This window comes from Triticum dicoccoides, chromosome 2B (assembly GCF_002162155.2).
Source record: "Triticum dicoccoides isolate Atlit2015 ecotype Zavitan chromosome 2B, WEW_v2.0, whole genome shotgun sequence".
NCBI lineage: Eukaryota > Viridiplantae > Streptophyta > Magnoliopsida > Poales > Poaceae > Triticum > Triticum dicoccoides.
The window spans coordinates 699,235,564-699,256,789 of record NC_041383.1 but is presented as its reverse complement, the minus strand read 5'-3'; the positions used below and the strand labels follow the sequence as shown (position 1 = coordinate 699,256,789).

Below are 21,226 nucleotides of genomic sequence, written 5' to 3'. Positions count from 1 at the left end.
ATCTTGATCAGCTTGAAGCTGCTGTTGCTTCTTCTTCAAGCTTTTTGCAGTGGCTATAAGCCGGCGCTTGAAGCGCTCCTGCTCGACGGGGTCCTCAGGCACAATGAATTCTTTGTCGCCAAGGCTTACTTCGTCTTCGGAGAGAGGCATGTAATTATCATCCTCTGATTCTCCATCTGTTGCCTGTTCCTTAGGGCTAGCTTTCCCATCTTCTTGCTCGGCCTGCTCAAAGCCTGGCTGGGCAAGATTGTTTTCGTCTTTGGTACCATCCGGATTGCTATCATCTCTGGTGCCGGTATCACTATTTTTGCTATGGCAGGGCTTAGAGCGGCGCCTATGACGCCGGTGCCTAGATTGCTTCTCCAAGGGATTATCCTCCGTTGCCTCATCGACATTGCTTTCTTTGGGGGTGTCCACCATATATATATATATATATATATATATATATATATATATATATATATATATATATATATATCATATGATGAGGTGGCTGTCCAGCGCCCTGTGGGCGGTGGTTCCTGTTTTTCTCCTGCATCATCGTCCATACCGTCGATGTCTTCGGAGTCGAAGTCAAGCACGTCGGTTAAGTCATCGACAGTGGCTATTACGTGGGTGGTGGGTGGGGAACGAATTTCTTCGTCGTCCGCTTCCCACTCCAGCCGGACATAGTTTGGCCAAGAGCCTCCTGACAAGGAGAGAGACCTCAATGAATTTAGCATGTCGCCTAAGGGCGAGTGCTGAAAGATATCCGCGGAGGTGAACTCCATGATCGGTGCCCAATCAGATTCGATAGGCACGGATGCATGCGGTTTGGAGCCTATAGCCGGAGACGAGTCCGAGGGTCCGATGACACCGGCCTCATAGGAGGTGGGGTCAGTGTTCAGCTCTATCGCCGCTGAGGGTGCGGCCTCTTTGGCGGGGACCATCAGCCCATCCTCGGATGGCACGATCTGCTCCGGATTGATTCCCGGGGCCGCCGCAGGCGTGATCTCCCGAACACTGTCCGATGGCAGATCTAAGTCATGCTCGTCGTGACTGTTCGGTGCACCTGATATAGACCGGACCTCTTGGTGAGATCCGACCTGTTGTTGCGGCCCGATCTTTCACGGTACTCCACCTCTAGCGGCAATAGCCTCTCGCCCGCGCACGCAATGTACACGAATTAGAGGGTTTGAACCTTGCGGCTCAGCACGAGAGAAACAATCCGAACGACGGCACCTCACGCGCAAAACAATTTCCTCGCAGAAATCGCAACAAAGAGGTTTTCTAAAGCTACCTCAAAAACTTGATACGGGCATCTACCCTCGAAAACATATCTGTCTATTTCATAAAATATAACCTAACCTCTTTTTACATGACGCGCGGACTTGGTTTTATAGTAGTAACCAATCCTCCTAACTTGACCCACAAGGTAACCGACCCATTAATTTCCTAGTCTATCTCACGCACACATAATAAGATACAACTCCACCGTGACGTACTTAAAGTATCTAGGACTCTAGCAATGTTTATTTTTTTGGCGTGCATCTCCTGCTGGTGGACCCCATCCAGAATCCTTCAGGCTTAACAACTTAAACGGACAGGAAATCCTTTTGTTACTATTTTTCTTGTGAGGCAAGAAGATGAATGAAAATCCTCGTAGTATTCCTTCTTGCTTAATTTGTGCGCCTGCCCCATGTTCTGGACAAGAACGTCTAGTTCTTTGTCCTTTGTCATGCATGTACACAAATTGATTTTTAATCAATTTCTGGTTAGGCCCACTTGCATGTGTACATGATTTTTAATTCCCTAATACTACATGTGTGCATGAAAACACAGCTATGTATGTTAGGCAATGTCCATATGGATTAATCCTTTGTACTGTACACTGTTTTTCCACAGCTGCAACCAACACCTTAACCTCCTTGTCGTCTCCACCCAATGAAAATATTTTTGGCACGTTATTATCTTCAGCAGGCAATCCTTTAATATGTGACGTTTGAATAGCAATCGTGGTCGTATCATCCTCTCCCCCTTGAAGCGAAACCGTCCTCGGTTTCACGTCAATCTCTTCAACAATATTTTTATTTGCAGACTGAACGATGACCGAAAAAATTTCAGGAGCTTCAACCTTCTTCTTTTCTTCTAATGCAGCTTGAGCAATATCACGCTTCTGACGATCCGCCTTATACTGATCAAATGTGTATGAGTCAAGCGGTACATACTGTCCTCCATGAGCAAAAGAAAATTCTCCCACTGAATGATATGTTAATTGTCTTTTATCCGTCCATGGTTTTCCTAGCATTATCGAACATGTATGTATGTGCATAGGAAGAACATCACACACGACCAGATCACCATATCCGCATAAACTAAACTGTACCTCGACGCGATGCATAATCTTGACAAACTTGTCCTTCCACCAAAGCTCATATGGTTCTGGATGTTCAATCAACGGCAGGTTCAAAGCATCAACCATAGTCCGACTCACCAAATTCATCCCAGAATAGCAATTCATCAAGGTTGAACAACTCGCCGGCCCTACACGCACACGCGTAAAGCATTGATACCACGGCAAGGCATGCAATGGATCCTTCTCCGCCGACATCATCAATTGCGAGCTACAATCTTTCCTCATGATAAAGAAAGTCCAATAGAACTCGAAGAAAAATATTGTACCGTGAATAACCTTGCTCTGAATACCACCTGATATAGACCGGACCTCTTGGTGAGATCCGACCTGTTGTTGCGGCCCGATCTTTCACGGTACTCCACCTCTAGCAGCAATAGCCTCTCGCCCGCGCACGCAATGTACACGAATTAGAGGGTTTGAACCTTGCGGCTCAGCACGAGAGAAACAATCCGAACGACGGCACCTCACGCGCAAAACAATTTCCTCGCAGAAATCGCAACAAAGAGGTTTTCTAAAGCTACCTCAAAAACTTGATACGGGCATCTACCCTCGAAAACATATCTGTCTATTTCATAAAATATAACCTAACCTCTTTTTACATGACGCGCGGACTTGGTTTTATAGTAGTAACCAATCCTCCTAACTTGACCCACAAGGTAACCGACCCATTAATTTCCTAGTCTATCTCACGCACACATAATAAGATACAACTCCACCGTGACGTACTTAAAGTATCTAGGACTCTAGCAATGTTTATTTTTTTGGCGTGCATCTCCTGCTGGTGGACCCCATCCAGAATCCTTCAGGCTTAACAACTTAAACGGACAGGAAATCCTTTTGTTACTATTTTTCTTGTGAGGCAAGAAGATGAATGAAAATCCTCGTAGTATTCCTTCTTGCTTAATTTGTGCGCCTGCCCCATGTTCTGGACAAGAACGTCCAGTTCTTTGTCCTTTGTCATGCATGTACACAAATTGATTTTTAATCAATTTCTGGTTAGGCCCACTTGCATGTGTACATGATTTTTGATTCCCTAATACTACATGTGTGCATGAAAACACAGCTATGTACGTTAGGCAATGCCCATATGGATTAATCCTTTGTACTGTACACTGTTTTTCCACAGCTGCAACCAACACCTTAACCTCCTTGTCGTCTCCACCCAATGAAAATATTTTTGGCACGTTATTATCTTCAGCAGGCAATCCTTTAATATGTGACGTTTGAATAGCAATCGTGGTCGTATCATGATATGAGCTCGAATCCGTCGAAGATCAAGTCTCCGCGGATGTCGGCGGTATAGTGCAAGCTTCCAAACCTGACCTGATGGCCAGGGGCGTAGCTATCGATCTGTTCCAGATGGCCAAGCGAGTTGGCCCGCAGTACGAAGCCGCCGAATATGAAGATCTGTCCGGGGAGGAAAACCTCACCCTAGACCGCGTCGTTGAAGACGTTTGAAGAAGCCATCAAGCCTTATCGTGGCGACACAGTGGAACTCTCGATGAAAGCACCAATGTCGGTGTCAAAACTGGTGGATCTCGGGTAGGGGGGTCCCGAACTATGCGTCTAAGGCTAATGGTAACAGGAGGCGGGGGACACGATGTTTACCCAGGTTCGGGCCCTCTCGATGGAGGTAATACCCTACTTCCTGCTTGATTGATCTTGATGATATGAGTATTACAAGAGTTGATCCACCAAGAGATTGTAGAGGCTAAACCCTAGAAGCTAGCCTATGATTATGATTGTGTTGGGGAACGTAGTAATTTAAAAAAAATTCCTATGCACACGCAAGATCATGGTGATGCATAGCAACGAGAGGGGAGAGTGTGTCCACGTACCCTTGTAGAACGAAAGCGGAAGCGTTAGAACAATGCGGTTGATGTAGTCGTACATCTTCACAGCCCGACCGATCAAGCACCGAAACTACGGCACCTCCGAGTTCTACCACACATTCAGCTTGATGACGTCCCTCGTACTCCGATCCAGCCGAGTGTCGAGGGAGAGTTTCGTAAGCACGACGGCGTGGTGACAATCTTGATGGTCTACCGTCGCAGGGCTTCGCCTAAGCACCGCTATAATATTATCGAGGAGTACTATGGTGGAGGAGGGCACCGCACACGGCTAAGAGATCAAGAGATCAATTGTTGTGTCTAGAGGTGCCCCCCTGCCCCCGTATATAAAGGAGTGGAGGAGGGGGAGGGCCGTCCCTCTCTCTATGGCGCGCCCTAGGGGAGTCCTACTCCCACAAGGAGTAGGATTCCCCCTTTCCTAGTAGAACTAGGAGCCCTTCCAAGTAGAAGGAGTAGGAGAGAAGGAAAGGGAAGGGAGAAGGAGAAGGAAGGAAGGGGGCGCCCCCCTCCCTAGTCCAATTTAGACTAGTCCACGGGAAGGGGTGCGGCCACAATTTGGGGCCATACTCTCCTTTCCCGTATGGCCCATTAAGGCCCAATACAAATTCCGTAACTCTCTGGTACTTCGAAAAATACCCGAATCACTCGGAACCTTTCCGATGTCTGAATATAGTCGTCCAATATATCGATCTTTACGTCTCGACCATTTCGAGACTCCTCGTCATGTCCCCGATCTCATCCGGGACTCCGAACTCCTTCGGTACATCAAAACACATAAACTCATAATAAAACTGTCAACGAAACCTTAAGCGTGCGGACCCTACGGGTTCGAGAACTATGTAGACATGACCGAGACACGTTTCCGGTCAATAACCAATAGCAGAACCTGGATGCTCATATTGGCTCCTACATATTCTACGAAGATCTTTATCGGTCAAACCGCATAACAACATACGTTGTTCCCTTTGTCATCGGTATGTTACTTGCCCGAGATTTGATCATCGGTATCCCAATACCTAGTTCAATCTCGTTACCGGCAAGTCTCTTTACTCGTTACGTAATGCATCATTCCGTAACTAACTCATTAGCTACATTGCTTGCAAGGCTTATAGTGATGTGCATTACCGAGAGGGCCCAGAGATACCTCTCCGACAATCGGAGTGACAAATCCTAATCTTGAAATACGCCAACTCAACAAGTACCTTACGAGACACCTGTAGAGCTCCTTTATAATCACCCAGTTACGTTGTGACGTTTGGTAGCACATAAAGTGTTCCTCTGGTAAACGGGAGTTGCATAATCTCATAGTCATAGGAACATGTATAAGTCATGAAGAAAGCAATAGCAACATACTAAACGATCAAGTGCTAAGCTAACGGAATGGGTCAAGTTAATCACATCATTCTCCTAATGATGTGATCCCGTTAATCAAATGACAACTCATGTCTATGGCTAGGAAACTTAACCATCTTTGATTCACGAGCTAGTCAAGTAGCGGCATACTAGTGACACTATGTTTGTCTATGTATTCACACATGTATTATGTTTCCGGTTAATACAATTCTAGCATGAATAATAAACAATTATTGTGAAATAAGGAAATAAATAATAACTTTATTACTGCCTCTAGGGCATATTTCCTTCAGATTGTTGTTGTCCTACGGACTAAACCCTTCAGTTTATATAGACACTGGAGGGGGCTAGGGTTACACAAAGTCGGTTACATAGAAGGAGATCTACATATCCGAATTGCCAAGCTTGCCTCCCACGCAAAGGAGAGTCCCATCCGGACATGGGACAAAGTCTTCAATCTTGTATTTTCATAGTCCAACAATTCGGCCAAAGTATAAAGTCTGGCTGTCCGCGGACCCCTTAATCCAGGACTCCCTCAACATGGAGGTAGTGATATTAAAGAATGCTTGTGTTGAAGTTGGCAAGTCACGTATCATGCACGTATGGTAATAGTTGTGTAATAAATTTGAAACATGAGGTGTTCTTAGATTGTGCATCCTTATGAGTGGTGGTCGGGGACGAGCGATGGTCTTTTCCTACCAATCTATCCCCCTAGGAGCATGCGCGTAGTGCTTGGTTTTTGATGACTTGTAGATTTTTGCAATAAGTATATGAGTTCTTTTTAACTAATGTTGAGTCCATGGATTATACGCACTCTCACCCTTACATCATTGCTAGCCTCTTCGGTACCGTGCATTGCCCTTTCTCACTTTGAGAGTTGGTGCAAACTTCGCCGGTGCATCCAAACCCCATGATACGATACGCTCTATCACACATAAACCTCCTTATATCTTCCTCAAAACAGCCACCATACTGATGTCTACTACACAACCTTCTTCTTGTAGACGTTGTTGGGCCTCCAAGTGCAGAGGTTTGTAGGACAGTAGCAAATTTCCCTCGAGTGGATGACCTAAAGTTTATCAATCTGTGGGAGGCGTAGGATGAAGATGGTCTCTCTCAAACAACCCTGCAACCAAATAACAAAGAGTCTCTTGTGTCCCCAACACACCCAATACAATGGCAAATTGTATAGGTGCACTAGTTCGGCGAATAGATGGTGATACAAGTGCAATATGGATGGTAGATAAAGGTTTTTGTAATATGAAAATATAAAACAGCAAGGTAACTAATGATAAAAGTGAGCGTAAACGGTATTTCAATGGTAGGAAACAAGGCATAAGGTTCATACTTTCACTAGGGCAAGTTCTCTCAACAATAATAACATAATTGGATCATATAACTATCCCTCAGCATGCAACAAAGAGTCACTCCAAAGTCACTAATAGCGGAGAACAAACGAAGAGATTATGGTAGGGTACGAAACCACCTCAAAGTTATTCTTTCTGCTCGATCTATTCAAGAGTCCGTAGTAAAATAACACAAAGCTATTCTTTCCATTCAATCTATCATAGAGTTCATACTAGAATAACACCTTAAGACACAAATCAACCAAAACCCTAATGTCACCTAGATACTCCATTGTCACCTCAAGTATCTGTGGGCATGATTATACGATATGCATCACACAATCTCAGGTTCATCTATTCAACCAACACAAAGTACTTCAAAGAGTGCCCCAAAGTTTCTACCGGAGAGTCAAGACGAAAACGTGTGCCAACCCCTATGCATAGGTTCATGGGCGAAACACGCAAGTTGATCACCAAAACATACATCAAGTGGATCACGTGATATCCCATTGTCACCACAGATAAACACGGCAAGACATACATCAAGTGTTCTCAAATCCTTAAAGACTCAATCCGAAAAGATAACTTCAAAGGGAAAACTCAATTCATCACAAGAGAGTAGAGGGGGAGAAACATCATAAGATCCAACTATAATAGCAAAGCTCACGATACAACAAGATCGTGCCATAGAGAGAACACGAGAGAGAGAGAGAGAGAGATCAAACACATAGCTACTGGTACATACCCTCAGCCCCAAGGGTGAACTACTCCCTCCTCGTCATGAAGAGCGCCGGGATGATGAAGATGGCCACTGGTGAGGGATTCCCCCTCCTGCAGGGTGCCGGAACAGGCTCCCGAGAGATTTTTGGTGGCTACAGAGGCTTGCGGCGGCGGAACTCCCGATCTATTGTTCGCTCCGAAGGTTTTAGGGTATATGGAAATATATAGGCAAAAATAAGTCGGTCGGGGGAGTCTCGAGGGGACCACGAGGGTGGAGGGCACGCCCAGGGGGGTGGGCGCGCCCCCCTATCTCGTGGCCTCCTTGAAGCTTCCCTGGCTTGTACTCCAAGTTCCCTAGATTGCTTCTGTTCCAAAAATAAGTTTCCCGAAGGTTTTATTCCGTTTGGACTCCGTTTGATATTCCTTTTCTTCGAAACACTGAAATAGGCAAGAAAACAACAATATGGGATTGGCCTTCGGTTAATAGGTTAGTCCCAAAAATAATATAAAAGTGTATAATTAAGCCCATAAACATTCAAAACAGATAATAAAATAGCATGAATGCTTCATAAATTATAGATACATTGGAGACGTATCACATACCTACCTATTATGGCATTTCCATAGCCATTCCGAGATATATTGCCATGCAACTTTCCACCGTTCTGTTCATCATCATGACACACATCATCATTGTCATATTGCCTTGCATGATCATGTAGTTCATATCGTATTTGTGGCAAAGCCACCATGCATAATTTTTCATACATGTCACTCTTGATTCATTGCCCATCCCGGTACACCGCCGGAGGCATTCATATAGAGTCATATCTTGTTCTAGTTTTGAGTTGTAAATAAATAAAAGTGTGATCATCATCATTATTAGAGCATTGTCCCTAAAAAAAGGCCAAAAAGAAAAAAAAGAAAGGCCAAAGAAAAGAAAAAAGAAAGGCCAAAAAAAGGCCCAAAGGAAAAAAAAGGAAAAGAAAATAAAAAAGGGGCAATGTCACTATCCTTTTCCACACTTGTGCTTCAAAGTAGCACCATGTTCTTCATATAGAGAGTCTCATATGTTGTCACTTTCATATACTAGTTGGAATTTTTCATTATAGAACTTGGCTTGTATATTCCTACAATGGGCTTCCTCAAAATACCCTAGGTCTTCGTGAGCAAGCAAGTTGGATGCACACCCACTACTTTATTTTGTTGAGCTTTCATACATTTATAGCTCTGGTGCATCCGTTGCATGGCAATCCCTACTCCTCATGTTGACATCAATTGATGGGCATCTCCATAGCCCGTCGATTATCCTTGTCAATGTGAGACTTTCTCCTTTTTTGTATTCTCCACACAACCTCCATCATCATATTCTATTCCACCCATAGTGCTATATCCATGGCTCACGCTCATGTATTGCGTGAAAGTTGAAAAAGTTTGAGATTATTTAAGTACGAAACAATTGCTTGGCTTGTCATCGGGGGTGTGCAAGATGGGAGCATTTTTGTGTGACGAAAATGAAGCATGACCTAACTATATGATTTTGTAGGGATGAACTTTCTTTAGCCATGTTATTTTGAGAAGGGCCCAGGAAAAAAAGCGCAGCGGATCCATGGTTGGTCGGCTATGCATTCCTTGCAATCAAGCTCTCGGCGACAAGATGCTCATGAAGGACTACTTCGCCGAGGTAACGACATATCCGTCTCACCTATTTCATAGGCGATACTGAATGCATAGGCCTCTTTTCATGCACATCGTTGATGTGTGCGGGCAAAATTGCGGTTTTTTCACCCGGCGTAGGAATGTCGCCAGTTTGCTTGGGTTTAGTGCATATTAAAAAATATCGGCGGCGATGAGAGTGATTGCATATGGTGTTTCCGCCGACTACGCCGATGAATATCTTCACATTGGAGAAGGTGCCACCATCAAATGCGTCCGGGTCTTTGTGAAGACAATGATCCGGGTTTTTGGCCCGGAGTACCTTCAAGCTCCAAACGAAGGAGAAACAAAGAAGATCATGGTGATGAACGAAGAAAGGGGATGGTCGGGCATGCTAGGTAGTATTGATTGCATGCATTGAAGGTGGAAGAACTGCCCGATGGCTTGCGCAGGGCAATACACCAGCCACAAACGTAAACCCACCATTGTGCTTGAAGTCGTGGCTTCACGTGATCTATGGATTTGGCATTGTTTCTTTGGTTTGCTAGGGTCTCTCAATGCTATCAATGTCATGCAGCGATCTCATCTATTTTCTCAGCTAGCTAGTGGCAAAGCTCCAGCTTGCAACTATACCGTCAATGGCCATGACTATACCATGGGGGTACTATGTGGCCGAGGGTATTTATCCTCCATGGTCAACATTTGTGAAGACCATTAATGACCCCAAAACCAAGGAACACAAAAGATTTGCCGAAGCACAAGAAGCATGCCGAAAGGATATTGAGAGGCATTTAGTGTGTTGCAAGCTCGGTTTGCCATTGTTCAAAATCCCGCTCATTTTTGGGATACGAAATCCCTCAGAAATATCATGACTGCATGTGTAGTTTTACACAACATGATCATCGAGGATGAAAGGGATTTGGACTTAGAGTTTTATTATGACAATGTTGGTAGCCGGTGTGAAGCCTGCCAGGGAGGCAGATGAGATCACTGCATTTCTTGCCACCTACCGGAAGATCGAGAACAATGCCTCACACTACCAACTCCGGGATGATCTTATTGAACATCATTGGCTACACTATGGGAGATAGATTCCCATTTTATACATATGTATTTGTGTGTAGATTCCCATTTTATACATATGTATTTGTGTGTGATTTGAACAATTTGGTGTTGTAATAATTATTTGAATTTGAAGATTTGTTGTAACGAAGATGATTGTTGTATTGTGAATTGCTTTTCGGACCATTTATACTCATATATTTAATTTATATTATGATGCTATTCGGTTCATATCGATGAAAAACTAGAATTTACAATGTTACGGAAAAATTGTGGTACCATGAGGCCTCCAGCGCGGGTCAGATCCAATAAACTCGTCCCACAAAACATTTGCAGGACGAGTTTATGGGATTTGTTCCGCCAGAGGCCTCGCGACACCGTAATTTTTTTACAGGCCGCTCGTAAACGTATTTTGCGGGAAGCAGCTTTACCGGATCTGCTAGAGATGCTCTAGGGAAAAGGATGCTTTCGGTCCTATGAAGAGGGTGGAGATTCTCGGTTGAGAGCATAAAACCTTGTCAGTTTAAAAATTACAAAAATTATCTTAGGTAACTTAATTACCATAGGAGGCTTTCAAGAAGAAAAAAAACCACGAGTGTACTGTTTCACATCATGTAATTGATAACGGTTTTGTTGAACTGTCTCCGGTGACGGTTTATCATGTGAGTTTTATAGTACCAACGACGCATTATTAGATAGAATGAAGGGTAAGATGATGTGAGTCCTAGTTAGGTTGATGCCCTTGTACTATTTCGCAAAAAAAAAGGTCATTTCCTTGCCTTGATCTTGTCTTGTTCTGCAAACAACAATCTTTTCGAAGATTCGGTGGTTAGACTTGGCTCTGTCGATGACCAAGTGTGCATGGATCATATATATAGAAATTTTATCTCTATAAGGCTATGGGAGCAGATCACCTGCACTTGCTACTTGCTAGCCATACCATCCAGTGCCCAGTCAGGAGCAGATCACCCCAGCCATGTGCAGGTTGTCGCAACTCCAGCGATGCTCAAGGCGGGTCGTCTGTCGTGGGACATCGGTCGGGGGTGTCCCTCTGGTACAAAGCTGGCCTCTTTGGATGGTCTTGGGGGTGCCTGGATGTTGGGCGGCGGCCCTAGTGGAGGGAGGCGTGGAGTTCGAGGGCGGAACCTGCGTCTCAGGTGCGGGCGGGTAGCCATGGCTTCGTGGGGGACTTGGCTGCGGGTGGTGGGCGGAGCAGGGGTGTCGGAGGGGTGTGATCGCCGATATCCTGACTTGCCCAGTCCTCGTACTGGCCGGCGGCAGCGGCGTCCACGGACGTCGTATCCTTTTTGAAGGCTCCGTCGCGGTGCTCCCACTCCTCCGTGTGGCTCCGGGTGAAAACTTGATCTTCGGATCGGACGGTGGCGGCTATCCGTGGTCGTACCCTTTTGCGAGGCACCGTCCTGGAGTCCTTGCTCCGTCATTGCCCGTCTCACCCCTCCTCGGTGGCTCCTAGTTCTTCTTGGTTCATCTCTAGTTTGCTTGGTTGTCGTCCGACTGGTGTGTCGGTGCCGGCACCTATGTATCTTACCTTGGGTGTGTGCGTGTGTCGTGGTGGGTGTGTTTGTATCGGTTCGCTCGGATGTATGTGGTGATGTTTGCTTTATAATATAAAGCGGGGGGCAACCCTTTTTCGGTAATGGCAACTCAGACACAGAATGGTTACATAGCAAAGTACAAATTCAACTCTTACTAAGTGGTGTCGTCATTCTACTGTATTTCTACTTTCCGTCTTTAATCAGGGTGTGGTCTCCCTCTGTTCCACAAATGGTAGCACTTCAGCTTTGGAAATACTCGTATTTGTTGCCTCGTTATACAGTAGAACACAAACAGGGCGGCTTCTTTTCCTATCATCTTATACAATGCTTTCTACGAGGCCTAGTATCTGAACCCAGGTGCCTCAAACTAAATGGGCGGCCAGAGAGCTCTCTTTGCCGAGCTCGATGAGAGCATCTCCAGCAACTTCAAATTTAGTGATGACCCAACCTTGATGGATAACACGGGTTGAGTGTCACCCACTGCGCTAACTTTTTGAAACATTATTTTAACTATCCACTGCGCTGCTGAGAAGCGAGAAGGCGGTAGAGGAGGTCGTGAGATGAGCAGACGATGGAGGAAGCGAAACGAGGCGGTATGTTGGTGGTACGACTCGTTTAGTTCCCGGCAGGTTCATATATATAAGTCCCATATTCCATACGAGTTGCTTCCACTGCTGCCCCCTCGGCTGACCTCGACCTCGAGTCCTCGTAGGAGAGATTGTCACCGACTGATTTGCTGTACCTTCTTCAGTTTTTCATGGGCATGGCCCAACTGCCAACATACACCTGACACCATCAAAGTTATCCATCAGTAAATTCAGGCCTACTTAGAATAGATATGCATGTTGCAGGCTCCAGACTAGCAAAGGTGAATAGCTATCAAACAAGCTCCTAATTCATTCTGCTTATAGGATGATGAAGATGCTAACAGGAGCCCTGGAGTGATTTCATATTCATAACATAAAATTTTATACAGTTGGCTACAGTGGCATAGTTTTTTTTTTTTTTACGAGCAAACTTCTTTTTTGAACTTCACTTTCTTTGGATACTATGATATTACTTGGCCAAAATCTGAAACAAATGCCCACCATATAAAAGCAGGCAAATATACAATGATGTCAGATAAGGTACAACAGATGAATCAGAAAAGGTGCCTAGTGATGAAGGCCTGATGACGATCAAACAATAAACAGAACGTACCTGCAATTGTTGAGCCAGGGAAGCAGCAAATTAATTTGTACTCATCACTCAACAGGCAGTCCTGGTTGACCGCAGATTCCAAATGTCATGATGTAATATTACTGAATAACAAACCTAGAGCAAAATACCAATACTTCAGCAACAAACCTATTGTTAACTGTCATCCTTTTTCCACAGCGAATTGCATCGTGAGACAGATGGTAGTAACTAGTAAATTTTATGTTTCTCCTACATTTTCAAAGCATGCCTCATGCTGAAAGTCAACTACAAACAGAAAGTACAATCCAAATTAGTGCTTAATAGAGAAAACGATACAATAATAAATTATCTGTGAGAGTGCAGAGTCATGTTTCTAGTTAACAGCATTTTTTGTATCGAACATGCAGAAGAGCCCAGCTAACAGCATCGATATGTGCTGATCAGAAGGGTGATTAACAGTACTGGACAAGATGGGATGCGTAATTAGGCAGCAGAAACACATACTCAAATGTTTACATCAGTTAATCAGAAAGTAACCAAGAAGGATTAATATGCCTAGTTTTGCATGTCTACAGCACTCATCCACTAACAAAGCTAATCAGGATAAGAATACAAGTAAAAAAGAAGCATACCATGCTAAGGCTTGCTATAGCCTCATGGCGATGAGCGACTAATAAACAAAAACACTAGCCAATTGCACCATGGTTTCTGCATCCATCCATATGTGACTAAAGTAGCTCGTGGAAAACCAAAGGGGTGAATGGCACTTGCACACTGGTCACAACGAGTGCAGAAATGTGTACAACATCTCGGGTGGCTGCATCCTGCATACAAATGAATTACATTTAGCAAGAAGAGGGTGGGCATGTAGACTAACTCCGTACAAAAAATGTTCCGAATGTGTACCTCAGAAGTAGATACTGTTGAATTAATTCACATCCAGATAATCAATTGTGACTCTTAGCTTTTCAGTTGCTGCAATTCTGCACTGCATACCTAGCTCCTCACTGCAATAGGCTACCTCCAGGTGACTGAGCGAAGGTGCAAAGCCCATGTCTGGTAGCCTTGTGATGCTCCTACAATGTACGATAGATAATGTTTCGAGGGAGGTCAGGCTATATAGGCTTGCAGGAAGTGATAAGAGATTCGGGCATCTCAGGAATTGAAGTTCTTGGAGTGAGGTTAGAAGTTGTAATGCTCTCTCTTGTTCGTCTGTTAGGTTCACCAAGCTTGCACTATACTCAGAGCCAAACTGTAGACGTCTTAGGGAAGTCAGCTGTTTGCAGAAGGGCCTGGACAGGATAGATGCGTCACTAGCCACAAGAGTTTTCAATCCAGGCCATACTTCACAGACACCTTGCTGGTGGGACAAAAGTTCCAAACAGGAAGGTAGGCCGGGGGAGTTAAATACTTTCAAGGATGTCAGGTTTCTACAGAACTGGAGGCCCTCGATCGACGCAAGCAAGTCGCAGTCTCCAATTTCCAACTCTTTCAGTGCCGTGCAGCATGCCAACTGTAGAGACGTCAGTTCTGGACTTCTCTGTACTGCTAATTTGGTCATGGCGGGAAGGCAGGACAGAAGACGGGATTGGACCCTGTCCGTGACAGCTGTGATCTCAAGTTTATCAAGTGACAGAGGAAATAGCTGAATTTGATTCCCACCCTGTTCTTGCTCCTGCAGTTTGAGATCCCATGCAGAAGACAGCTCCGGGCTCATCTCAATATCCAAGCTTCGGAGGGAGGTGAGGAACTGCAAGCCCTCCAGTACAGCCAGCTGGACACACCCCCCGATTCGCAGCTCCTGTAAAGCCGTACAGGAATGCAGTTGTACAGACTTCAAACACGGGCCACCAAATAGACTTAACTTTTTTAGGTAGAGAAGGCCTTGAGGAGCAAAGGACTGCAGGTTTTCTGGGAAAGAACTGATAAAAAGGTTTTCAAGTGATGGTGGGAGTAATTCAACATCAATGGTACCGTCATCTTTCGTTTCACCCACCAACGATGAGACAAACTTAGGGCAACAAGCAAGGACTAGCTCAGTAAGAGAGGTGAATCTTGTAGAGTGTCTATTACCCCCAAAGAACTTCAGATCCAGGCTTTGCTGAATCCATAGCACCTTGAGAGAACATAGGAGATTATATGGCAGTTTCAATTCATGTTCATCTTGGGCTGAGGTCATCACTGCAGAAGCCAAACTGCTGGTTCCTTCCGTTTCTGTAGGTTGACTGATTGATAAAAACTTTATCTGAGGACAGCCCCCTAATAGCAACTTCTCAAGGGACTGTGAATGTGAAAGCAGTTGAGATAGCCACCTCCCAGTTACGCCACATCTGCTAATGTTGACAGATTTGAGAGATGGGAGGACAAGGCTGCTTGCAGACGTGCTGTTTTCCTGGACAATCTCTGGCATAATGTTTGACATAGTCAGATTAGGGCAGTCGTGTATACATAAAGTCTCTAAAGCGATGAGCTGGCTGAAAGATTCACTTGAAAGAGAGATCAGATTTGGACACCTTCTTATTTGAAACAATCTTATGCCCCCAAGGTTACTGAATGCCAGGATACTGTCATCTAGCACACTCAACTCATTAGATTCAATAGTGAACCATCTATGGTTTATACTCATTTGTGCAAGTCCCGGAACTCCCCTGATGGACATCTCGGAAATCAAAGCAGAAGGCGGAAGAGGGTGTGGCACTATCAAACAAGGGCAATCATGGATGGTAATTCTACGCAGACTAGATGGCCATCCCATTTGATCTCCTTGGGTCATTAGACTGCTGCAAAATTCCAGGTTTGGCATTTTAGTCAACACCAACTTCTCCAGAGAAGGAACTGAAACTCTGCCAACATGCAGGTCCATCAGCTCCAACTCACTGAGCGCCCTCATTTCACTTAGTGGGAGGATTTGCCAGTTGCTGCAACATCATTTATCAAAGTAAGTGTCCAACAATTTACAAATGTATTGAACAGGAAAAAAACAGAGAGAAGAAAATTACTTCAATATACAAGGACACTGCCCGATGGAGAGTTTGCTGAGAGACGGAAACCATGATTTCTGCTCAGCGTCGAAAGAAGAGTAACTCTGGAAAAGAGTGAGCTCATTCAGTTGAGGGCAGTTCTTGATCGTCAAAACCCTTAAATGGGAAGTCAATTCCATTCCATAAGAACCGGTACATTTTTCTAATTTTGGCATGCCAATCAAGATCAACTCTACCAAGGAAGGAACTGAGAGTTCCATTAAATTCAACATCCTGATCAATGTCAGCTTCCTAAGGGAATGCATTCCATGAGTTGGTAGAATTTGCCATTCCTTGCACTCCTCTAGATGTAGTATCTGCAGTGAGGTAACTGAAAACGCACTAGAAAGCCAGGTTGGGGAGGTAGCACCACCATATCCAGTTATTTCTAGAGTTTTGAGGTTCTGATGTGGTTGAAGACCATCAAGCACATCCTTTGCAGCCTCAGGTTGAAGGCTCATGCTACTATTCTCCCATGACAAGGACAATGTTTCTAGATACTCTTTGTGTGTCAGCATGGCCACCCTCGCCTCTTCTTTAGTCTTCACATTTTCAAGTTGAGAAGCTCCAAGTGATACAAGCTCATTCATGGACTGAAGTTGTCCTATCTCAAAACTGCCAACATTTTGAACCTTGAATTTTAGTTCCTGAAGAGAGGTCATTTTGCCGACGCAATATATCGCATGGTGCACTTTATCATGAGCAATAAGATGGCGCAGATTAACAAGATTATTCATATCAGTAGGTACATCACGATCGCCTGTAAAAATGCCCACATTCAATACTTGAAGGTGATAGCACCTTGTCAGAACTTGACAAAACGCAGGTTTTTGGTAGACTCCATATGCCATTATATAGCGAAGATGGCATGGATTCAATAAACTGTTTATATAACTGATGTCGCCACCTGGCACATGAATTCTTAGTAACCGTAAACATTTTGCCTCCTTGCATAAAGTATGTAATGAACCTAATAAATGTATGGTCCTTCGCCCAAACACCATCAATGTCCTCAATTTCTGCCAAGACACCTTCTGAAGTATTTTGTCAAACTTCTCACTAGAATTGCTGACATGTTCATCTTTATCATAATCAGTAATTATGATCGACAAATGCCGAACACTTGCTCGAATTGCCCCGGATTTCAATCCATCTATAGTAGCACACTCATTTGATGAAACCATCCCTGCCAATACATGCATTAGGTCATGCATAACATAGTGTGAGCCATCCTTTTGGAAGAAGCCCAAATCCACTAATTTTTCCAAATATTCATGCCCTGTTTCCTCCAATCTTATGGTAGGATCTTTGCATTGCACAAAATTCTGTGATATCCAGGCATGGACCAATTCTTTCCCATCAAATCCGTAGTCCTCTGGATACAAAGAGCAGTATGAGAAACACCGCTGAAGGTAGACTGGTAGATAATCATAACTGAGCTTCAAGATGGGTAAAATATCATCATCATATCCTTGAAGAGATTTCCATTTGTCCCGAACTGTCGTCCAATGCTCATAGCTAACATCTGTGCTCAGAAGTGCACCAACACTTTGTGCAGCTAGTGGGAAGCCTTTTAGTGCTTTAGCAATTTGTTTCCCAATAGATTGCAAACTAGGATGGTGCTCGCGGTTGTCATTGCGAAATGCACATGCCTTGAAAAACAGCCAAAACTCCTTCTCATCCAGACCACTCAATGTGATTTCATCCATAGTTCCTATCATTTTTGCCACTGATTTTGTTCTGGTTGTTGCTAGTACCATGCAACCTTTTACTTTATTACTTTTCAATGGAGCCAAGAGTTTAATCCATCCACTCCTGTCCTTCTCTTCCCACATATCATCCATTACAAGCAGAAATCTTTTGTTTCTAATATTTTCTTGAAGTATCTCCTGCAATTTATTCAAACTGCTTTTTTTTTCATATGGTCTATCTTCACATACATGATCTAGGATCTGAAGTGTTAGCCCCACTACATCAAAGTTAGTGGATACACAGACCCATATTAGCAAATCAAAATGATCTTTAATTCTTTTAGCATGGTATACATATCTAACAAGCGTCGTCTTCCCAATACCACCACTGCCAACCACTGGCAGAACATTCAGATCACTAGATCCCCCCTTTATCAACATATCTATTATCTTGTCTCTCTCTGCATCTCTTCCGTACACCTTAGACTCAATCGGAACAGAAGTTGTCATGTAATGATCCCTGGCAATATTCTGACTCTTACTTGATGTTGCCATGGTGCGCAAGTTCTCAAGCTGAAGAACCCCCTTTACAGAATTTCCATTACTGCATAGAAGATTCACTATTACATTGATCCTCTTAGAAATGCTATCTTTAATCTCAAGAGGCAGCATGTTACAATGAGCAAGCCCCTCTTCTTCACGTTTCCTTTTTCTGCCATGTGAGATCCAGTCAGTTATTTGGCTTGTGGCACTGCATACTAATTTAACCACAGAGGATAGAGTGGATGAAGACACATAGCTTCCTTCAAGATTAGTACCAGTAGGAGCACTACAACCTTTCCCTGCATAAGAAAACTCTCAGTTATTTGGCGACAAGCAAACCAAGGCCACTTAAGCAAAAGCAAATATTATCATGCAAGTGCTAATAATTAATAAAAGTTCCAAAATTTAACAAAAGCTGAATTCAAAAAGATCACAATTAAGCAAGAGATAATCTGAGAGGTGGTGCCTACGATATTCAGCTACTCTTGGTTACATATTACGCCTACATAAAAGAAACTGAAAGCAATAAAAATGAAACAGTAAAGAAATATGAAGCACCTTCTATGATCTGTTGCTCGAGTCGGTAGTAGTCAAGCTCGTCCATCACGTCCTCTGAGTCATAAATCAGCCCTCTGAGATCATCCAGTGACTGGGCCAGAGGCATATTGTCAATACTCCTTCCCTTGGCAGCAGCAAGAACCATCTGCACATACCTCATCTGAAACTTGAGCTTCTCCACATCTTCAGCAAGCCCGATTTCACGAGTCCATGCTTCCATACGTTCAGTAAAGAAACTGTCAAGGATGCTTTGCACCAGCCATCCTATTGCTGCATCAACCACCGTGCCAAGCAACCCCGACATCTTTCCCGGCACACCTATGGCAGCACAGCAACGGCAGGAGCAAAGGTAGGCCTTGCACAGCGGAAAAACCAAACAGATGGTCTCAAAGGAAAGGAGAGTTTTAGTGAACCAAAAGGCAGGCAGCAATTCAGCAAATGAGAAGAGTCTAACAATGCACCAAAAAACAGCTAACTTTACCAGGTAACACTAGCATCCCTTCAACTGACACACAGGCCCCTCATGGCAAGCTCGAGGTGGGGTCCGCACGGCCGTGGAACTGTGGAAGTCATTGATCAAGTCTTGGCTCCACAGTCGCACAATATTGTATGACTGTGAAATAGACTCCTCTTTACTGATAAACATGACTTAGCTGTCAGCCATGTGGAAAAGACGAGCTTATGATGTTACATGACAATTATAGAGTATTTTCGTGGAAGCTGAGCCTAGAGAAGAGAATAAAGGATAAGCAGTGGTCCTAGAGCAGCCTGGAATATGTGGACGCATATGCATACTGAACAAATGGTACAAGCAGTATGGGACAAGACATCACAAAGGGTCATGCTATCGCTAGGCTTAAACTGAATACTCATTATATACTTTGATTGATGTTGATGGTTCCTGATAAGTATGCGCAACCTTGTACCGAGCGACAAATTAATGAGATGCTTAGTGTCGATGGTTTCTACAACCTTGCACCAATAAAAAAAATTAATGAGACAGCTTGATCTTGATGGTTTCTACACAACCTTGTGCCTGTCAACAAAATCTTGGTATGTAGAGTACGAGCAGCTATCTAAGACGGAGCCGGGGGAACGATTACACCGGTCAATTCCTCAAACACGGTGTCCCTAGAGATCCCAAACGGCTATCTTGTGTAGGGTACGTTTCCAAATTCTGAAGGCAGTAGGAACCATAGCAAAACCATTTTATTTACTTTGAAGCGGCTCTGTATGTTCAGTTAGCATAGCAGATAACCAGACTGCACATCCCTTGGTCTGCGACATGGGTAATCTGGCCAAGGAAGCAACATATGGTAGAAAAAACCCAGAGACTTTTCTTACCCTCGTGCTGCGGACCAGCGAGGGTGAGCCACCAGGGCCAGGGGAGAGCCATGGACACGATGAGCCCACGACATCGATCCTCCGGCTCCACCACTCGACGGGACGCTGGGATGGAGATCGCCGACGCTGATGGCTGCGCTAGCTAGGGCCACCACCCGCGCAGGACCCCGCGTGGACCAGGCGCAGATTCTCCGGCGGGGCATTTCGTCCAACACGTCGAGGGCGCGACCCCGCTGGACAGCCGCGAGCGTGGCCGGGACGCGGGCAGGCACGCACGCCGCGGTAGACGGGCTCGTCCATGAGTGGCGCGATGTGGATTCTGGTGCGGTTACGAGCGGCGCGGAAATGCGTGGTAGAGGTGTCAGCTCGAGGCGAGGGGGGAAGGGGAAGAGAGTGGCACCAAGGCCGTGATGAACAGGTCTCGGCTCGGGTAGCGGCCGGTTACAAAACATCGCGCCTCTATACATGTAAATTTGGTCTTTCTGAAAGCGGAAATATTTAGAAAGTCTGGTCAAAAAAATCTGGAAAAAGACTGCTGTCATTTGGGCTTTTTTTTCTTGTTTCTGTCCTAAATGGCTTGCAGCACCAACGTAGTCGTTGCTACAATCCGCGCCACACCGTGCCATGAGACTGAGCAGCGTCGCCATCGATGTTGCGGGCTGCACGGCCAGCCATTGCAAAGGCTTCACAACATGGGCGATGCTGCAACAGCTCATGGCCCAGCCAACCTTTATACAGAAGATCAAAAACATTGCAGGGGCCAAAAATATTCAGTTCTATTTGATGTTGTAAGCATCTACAATGATTTTCCCGTTGCATTAGCTGCAAAATTCCAGCGATGGGTTCTCCCTGGCTAAATCTTAGACATTTTCAAGTGCTTCTCACTACTGTTAAGCTAAGTTGGATACCCCAAGCAAACAAATGAAATATGCATATTTAAAAGGTCAACCAAA

General features: G+C 44.6%; 1 pseudogene; it reads right to left on the bottom strand.

Annotated features, from left to right (window-relative positions):
* Positions 1-12,097: 12,097 nt before the first annotated feature.
* Positions 12,098-19,377, bottom strand: LOC119365700 (annotated as a pseudogene).
* Between the last annotated feature and the right edge of the window lie 1,849 nt (positions 19,378-21,226).